The sequence below is a fragment of the Rhamphochromis longiceps genome, linkage group LG4, assembly GCF_057381845.1.
Source record: "Rhamphochromis longiceps isolate RC_006_pf linkage group LG4, R_longiceps_female_GT1.1, whole genome shotgun sequence".
NCBI classification, from domain to species: Eukaryota; Metazoa; Chordata; class Actinopteri; order Cichliformes; family Cichlidae; genus Rhamphochromis; species Rhamphochromis longiceps.
The window spans coordinates 30,839,269-30,847,371 of NC_140560.1; positions in this window are offsets into that span (position 1 = coordinate 30,839,269).

Here is an 8,103-nt window from a genome sequence, read left to right on the forward strand (position 1 = left end):
AACATGCTACTTAAGCATAAATCTTACCCTAATACACGCCTGTTTTTGTGTCTTCCTTTCCTTTTCTTTGCATGTACTGTATTCTGCCAGTGAAGCTACGTGAATCAGAGAGTTCCTAAAATCATTAGTATTCATCTTGTATGGAGCATACATTCTTCTAGTAGACGTTCTTTCATTCATTTGAAGTTTGTCTGCTCGTGACAATGAAAGGAAATTCAGTCTGAAGGTACTATAAATATCTCCACAAAATTCCATGCCAACGCAACAGTTGCTTCAGTATTTTTACCCCAATGCAAGGAGTGGACTGACTTTGTCACGTGTAGAGTCTCACTGCTGACATGGTTAAAAAAATTGATTGATTTTGTGTTTGAATTTCAGCATTTAATCTCTGAGGCTTTACTTATGCACAAATGAGACACCTGAGGTCCATTTTTATTTGAACAGTGAAATGAGTTCATACTACTCTGCCAAGATCAACATAACCTGATAGCCCTTCACATTAACCCTATAATCTTCCATCAAAGACATTTGGGCAAACAAAGTGGGTTTTTTTTATCATCTTTCTTCACTTAGCTTTCACATTGTGTGCCTTTGTGAATATTTAACAGACCTGAAATTTTGTAAATCACTCACATACACAGAAACAAAAATATAAATTTATGTCACAAAGTCACCATCTAACTGAGGTTTCTGTTCTTAGGAAAGTGGAGCAGGCACAGCACTGGAAGTCATCCAAATAGTGTTTATTGTCAGACTGTAGGAATGCTTTGTCGGAAGGTTTTTCTCTCAGCTAGATGACTGCTTGCAGTTATTTTGTCCCACAGATTAGGTCCAGTGGAATGACAGAGAAAATTTGTTTTTCCTCATACCCTCTTAGTGCAAACGCCCTTTAGTGACTTACCGTCAGCAGGCAGTTTATCATTTTTTCTCGACCATTAGATCACGTCACATCATACATCAAAGCTCTTCTTTGCCTCCCTGCTGTTACTCTTCATCGTTGGTCTTTGGGTTTGGGAAAGGTAATTTTCACATGAAAATGTGCCAATATCCCAGTACTTCTTTTGTCTGTTTAAATTTGTAATCTTTGTAGTTTCATTTCCTGCCATCATAAAAAATATGCATAAAAACAAATCCATGAAGAGGGTATAATAAGCAGAGCATCATTCTCTGTTGCCAGTGCCTCAAGTAGAGGCACTGGCAACGGTTATTTATCCTTTTTGCATAAGACAGTTGGTCTGTATCTTGCTATAGGTATGTGCCATGTAGCTTTGTAGCTTTAGATTCAAGTGACACAGAATGTCAATTTCTATTTTCACTCCCTGGCTAATGGTATACGTCGAGAAAAGCCATACTGTTCCTTCACTGCTACAAGAATATGCATCATACATGGAAAAAAAAAGACGATGTGAAAATGACACACTGACATGATTTATTTTATCAGACTATCAGCGTCATTTTGATCAGATTAGCTGTGATTTTCTTGGCCAATGATCTGTGTTGCCTGAGATGAGAGTTGATTACCAGAGACATTAATTTAGGTTTGATTACACTTCCTTTGGTTGACATTCACATCACAGCATCCAGTGTTCTCCTTATGTCCTTACATTCACTTCATTTGCTCCTTCATCAGTCAAAGCTGGGCTTCCAATAAGTACCTTCTTCTTCTTAATTAAAAGTGCTGCAAGTCACTTGCCCCTCCCTTCCTTCCCTCCCCATCTCCAGCTGCCTCCCTCTTCCCGCTCCACCACAACCACCCACACATGCAGGGCCTTGGAGTAGGGGTATGTCACCAGGGTGCAGAGGAGGCTACCCCCCCCCCCCCCCCCCCCCCCCCCCCCCCCCTGTCCCCTTCTGGCTGCCTCTGCCTCAATTTTATCCCACAACTTAGACATTCACATTACTCACACTCTCATTACACATACATATAGGATCTTGGGGGTGGGCACGATACACGGAGTCCAAAGTACCATCAGGGTGTACACCCCACCCCTGGCATCGTTGCCCACCTCTCAATTTTAAATACATGTAGACATTGAGGGCTAGCAGGAGGGACCATGCGCTTACCTGCTGCTCTCTGGCAGGTAGCTCCATGCCCTCCTGGGTTTTAAATGCACCTTAGAACACACATGCATCAACATTACAATGAGCGGGTGGAGGGAGGTTTGGAGTCTTCTCTCACCCCCGTTCTCTGCGACCTGCTGGAGCAGGGGGACTAGGAGGAGGAGTTGGCCGTCCGACTGCGGTCTGGAGTGTGGAGCCTTCCTGCTGCTGCGGAGTCGGGGCGGTCTGCCTCCCCCCACCGCAGGGAAAAGGGAAACACCACCTGGGTCTGGGTGCAGTTCCCCCCTCCAGGGGCGGGGGCACCTAGACCCGGTTTGTAGAGTACGCTTGGGGAGTGTGATCGTGTGTACAACGTCTCTTTATGTCTGTCTCCACGTTGGTTGAGTGTGGAGTAAGTGCATATGAGAGCATGAGGGTGGGAATGGATGTTTGTATCTGTGTGTGCCTGTATGTCTGTGTCTATATGTCAGGTTGGGTGTCAGGCGCCACCTCTCTGGGGACATCTCAGGCCCTCCAAGGTTTGGAGGCCTATCTCCCCCTACCACCACTTCCCCTGCCAGTGGCGGACCCCCTCAGACATCGGTGCGTTGGTGGTTCTTTGTGTCCGGGGATGGGCGTCCAGGTACACACCGGCTCACTCCTTGGCGGCCGCTTATCGGGGCCTGGAGCCTGGGGCTCGCTCGGGCCACTTCGGAGGTGGGGTGCCCCCGGCCTCTCGGCCTGGGGCTCGGTCACTCAGGCGCAGCTGGCTGCCGGCGGAGCTCACGGGCGCGTCACTGCAACTCCCCCTGGCTTCTGCTCCGCGGCTGCTGAGTGAGCCCTCATCTGGGACTCTCCTCAGCTCTTTCTGGGACAGTGGCGCAGCTGCCCCTCTGTTGGTCTTCCTTGGTCTCTTGTGTTCTGGGGGCCTCTGGATGTCTGGAGTTTTGATCTCCTCCACACCTGCTTCAAGCCCTGGAGGACGGGGCTGTGGCCCCCCCACACCCTCTAGCAGATTATTACATGAAGGAACCTTTTAAAAAAACAAAAAACAAGCGCGTCCATGCTCACAGGTGTACACACGGGTGATCACACCCACAAACTACACCCTTTTTGGCTCCTACCTCAAAGCACACTGTGTTCTGTTGATCTTATGTGCTGCACAATAATGTTTAACATTTAGTATTTACTGTCATATTCCCATATATCATTGTGATGTTGTTTATTCTATTACTCTTGTTCTCTTCTGCTTGCTTTCTTTTTTCTTTCTCAGCAGGTGATCCAGGTGATTGATATATGCATTTTTTTTCTCTGCCCGTTCTGTTGGTTTTTGTCTTTTGCCCTTCTCCCCTGTCCCTCTTCTCAGCTGTTTCTCTTTCCCTCTTTCTTTCTCCCCTTCTTTCCCCCAGTCAAGTCTGTCCCGTATTCAGTAAGTGAAAATAAAATAAACAATAAAAGGTGAATCAAATGGACCATTACGGCAAGGCTGGGATGGTCAGTTTGGTAAAGTAAATCCGTTGGGCATCTTTCTTTGCCTTTAGACAACAATTCTGAGGGCAAAAGAGCCAAACGGGACAGGCCAAAAAAAAAAAAAAAAAAAAAAAAAGTGCTGCAAGTGATCACATCACAGAATGAGACAGTTACCTTGTTTTATGAAAAAAAAATCTGGCTATTACGGTATAATCATTTATCCAAGCGGTCAAATAGTGAAACCTGATTAAATCAAATTTGACATCCTCCAGAACTGTATTCTTGTTTTATTATATTCGTGTTGATACATTTTAATCAGTGACTCTTTGCCAGAGAGTCAGTGACTGATTTTAACGTGCTGCTTAATCATTATAAAAGAAAATGCATTTAGAGCAGCAGGGGGGCCGGGGTTCAATTAACAGCCATGTAATTCTGAGTGATTAGTTTACATGCTTCAGCTGCATCAGAGGAGGAAAATGCTACACAAACCAGCAGTCTGAGTGATTCCTGTTTATATGCAGCCTTAAACGCAGAAAGAAACTTTATTGATCCCTTTGGGGAAAATGAGTCATTGCAAAGTCAAATGTATTTCAGCAAGCATCAAATGAAAGTAAAGCATAAAACATTAATAAAAAGAGATTAGCATGACACAGCGGCGCTCATGATAAAATTATGTTTGATTTCTTTCTTGAGAAGTAGTCAAACTTGAATCAAATTATTGGTTGTAATTATTTCAAAGCAAATAAATATGCCACAAAATATCTAATGTTGAGCATGAACTGTGAAATTTAAAAGGACTGTTGGAAAGTACACTCATTTCGCTTTGCTGTGTTATGAGAAGACTAATACATCATGAAGCTTCAGTAAACAGATGCTGTCTCTAACAAGCAGCGAAATAAGGGCCTGAAAAATGAACCCAATTTTCAGAAACTGCAGCTTCTGCAGTGGGCGCTTGAGGCTGAATTCAGAAGAAGTCTCCAAAGACTCTACTTTGAAATACCCAACTTTATAGCAGAGATAAAAATGTCTGCAACCTGCTTTATATGGCAAGTTAGCTCCAACTGACACCTGTAGAGAGGGATGTGAATTTTTATGTATCTAACCTCTTTAAATTAAGATTAAAGGGTTAAGGTTCAAGTGTTATAAGTGGTGCTGACACTGGCCACTATGGCCAACAGCTGTCTGCTAGGCATCACCCCTTAAGTCTAATTGGAGTAACATCTTGACTGTGTTTTGAATTTTTGGTGCCTTTTGAAGCATTTTCAGCTACGCAGTTATCTGACTAATAATGTAACGTCATTTCCATTTAATCCATTTTTTTTTTAAGTCAGTGAGTTTCTATAATTAGAATGGACATTTTTTGCCATTAAAGTTGGTACAGTTACAGTTGAGAAATTTAAAGAAAATATTTTTAATTAATAACATTTTGGAACCATTAGCAATGCAACAGGAACATGTAATTTACAAGAAAAGACAGAATGGCGCCTGCCCCATCCATCATACCATCATCAACTGTTTATATTTATGTCTTTTTTATTATTTGTAACTGTTGATGTACCTGTAACTCATGAGCCTAAATAGCTTAATTATTACTTAATTACTACTAAATGTGATTTTGAGCAGTGTTTAAAACTACACGTTTACACTGAAAGGTCATGGCTTTCAACATTTTGCTACAAAGCAGACACTTTAGCCCCACATTAATATCCGTAATAAGGGTTTTTATTGTAAACAAAGAAATTAAAATGATTGAAAAGGTAAGGCAATACTTTACCTCAGTAAAAGAATGGCCACACCATCGTTCACCGCAAATACTTCTGGCCTTTTATCTCAATTGTGGGTCTGTAGGCTTACAAAATGGCATATGTTCACAAACCGGCCTTGATCATGCAGTTTTAACAATACAAATATTTGTATTAGTCACCATGTACAGTAGATACTATGAATCTTTGTACCCTGGTAATTTATAGGTTCGCTTTTATCATGATTGGATGGGTCATTTAGCAGGAGCTTGGGAACAAACATACAGACTTACATATGGTTCCTTCATTATAGTATGATGATGATATGTTAGTATTATTATCTGTAGCCATGTGAAGCACGCACATAGCTATGCATTCTAACTGAGATAGCAAGTAGGGCTGCACAATTAATCAAATTTTAATCTTAATCATGATTTTGGCCATAGCTGTGCAGCCCTTGTAGCTAATATTAACTGATGGCAACTCTGACCTCAAAAAACCAGCAGAGTGACCACCACAATGCCAAACCCAAGGCTTAAAAGCAGTAGTCAAAAAATCAGTGGGTGATGCCACAATTGCTACAGCCATCTTTTATGTAAAGTCAATGATTTTAGCACAGACAATGGAAACATAAGGAAGCCAGCCAGAGGGATTTGAGGGATTTATTTAAAATTCGGCCTGCCAGTACCCTCTAAGGATTGCCTATTAAAATAAACCACAGTGAGACACACTGGGGCTTTCATACACTGTTGTTACCTTTGGACAGAGGATGGTTGTTTCCATTATTTTCCATCTATAAGAATGTAGCTCCTTATATATTTTACAGATGTAATAGGTGTAAAGATTTTCTTAACTTACTCTTGAAAAGAAAACGATAATAATTTTGTTGTTTTATTAAGAATAGTTGCCCTCTATATTTATTTAAGGGAACACATCTACCTTCTAACACTTGTGCAGATGTCTCTGATGAAATGTTTGGCTTTAATGTAAATATCATACGGGCAGTTTAAATCTGTGTATTGCAATGAAAAGTCTCCAGATGGATGTTCAACCGCTTAGAAACTGAGCAGTGCTTCTCTCGTCTTCTTCTTCATTGGGCGCTTATAGTTCCATTTCATCTGTTGACTACAGTAAAGGTCATCTGTGTAGAGAGAGGGATGACGTGAGTTGTTCACTATAACAGCCTCATCTGTGTGTGTGTGTGTGTGTGTGTGTGTGTGTGTGTGTGTGTGTGTGTGTGTGTGTGTGTGTGTGTGTGTGTGTGTGTGTGTGTGTGTATTTCAACTCATATGCCAGCGTTTCTCCACAAGCAATGCCTGTGGGTGAAAACTCTTGGAGAGAGAAACAAGAGCAACAAGAAAGTAAGATCGAGCTCAATGGGGTGAGTGAACCTCATGTTTCATTAATGCAGCATATCATGCAATGTGTGTGTGTCTGTGGGTGTGCATGGAGGGATAGAGGAAGGGTCACGGTTGGCTTTAATTAGAGGAAGAACGTGTTAAACAAATGTAGGGCAATCACCGATTCACAGAAGCGTGGCATCCATATTAGTCTACCTCTAATCAGCGCTGATCGGTGCAGAGCACACCGGGCGAGAAGAGCCCTGCTAATGGCATGAGACACTGAAGAAGAATGATGAGTCAGTAACCTGTTTGAGGCCTCAGCGTGCTGAATCACAGTCGGATGTCCCCTGGGATCAATTTCCACAGAGGAACAATGGACCTATCTGCCTTCCTGTCTGTCTGTCTGTCTGTCTGTCTGTCTGTCTGTCTCCTTCTCTGTCAGTCACTTCTAATCATCATATCAGTAACAAGCCCTGACTTCTGTCTGGCCATAGAGCGACTGACCTCCCCAGCCACCGGTCTGTCGGTCCAGCCAGTCTCGTCATGTGCAGATACAGATGACAGCGGAAGCTTTCATTCTTCTGCTGAGAAACAAGCACAGCCTACACTTGCACTACACAAGACATAATGTGGATTGCACAACACTGGTCACTATATTCTTCATTTCCAGTTAATACTTGTACAGCTGCTGTTATTGTGTGTACATATATATATATTTATTTATTTATATTTCTTCATACATTCTTATATAGTTCTATACTGTGTATTGTGTATTTTGTTGTACAGTTATTTTATTTTCAACTTTAATTTATATATTTTATCTTATTCTTTCCCAGTTAAATTTACCCTTCATTCTAATTTGTGTTGTACAGTTATTTCATTTTTAACCTTAATTTTTTATATTTTATTCCTTCCTAGTTAAATTTACACTTTTTAATTTTTCATATTTATTTCCTATCTTATTCATAGCCTTTTCCTTTTTTTTCCTTTAGGTCACGAGCAGTTGTCTAAGCATTTCACTGCATATCGTACTGTGTATGACTGTGTACGTGACAAATAAAGATTTGAATTTTACTGGAGTATTGTAATATAAGGATCGTAAACAGAAATCACATGTTGTCTTTTCATTTAAAAAACACACTTAAATGAGTATTCTGTGTTAACAATGGCATGGATTTTGTTAAAGCTTTTTGAACAAAATAAATGTTTTCTACTTTCCAAGGTGAAAACACTTGTTCTTTTATCCAAACCATGCTTGTACTGATACATTTTCACCAACTGCACTGTGTATTATATCGTGCAAACAACCACTGTGTTTCCATGTAAAGTTGATATAGACTGTAAAGGTCTTATTTTTTGGATGAATCATCCTCAACAAATAAATGATGAAATTTCCAATGTTTCTGTCAGTGTGCAAGAGTCTTGCCAAATGTTTGGACAGACTATTACATTATACCAGTAGGGTTTAATTTGCTGATAGTGTGAAGACTTCTAAAATTTTCTGCTTC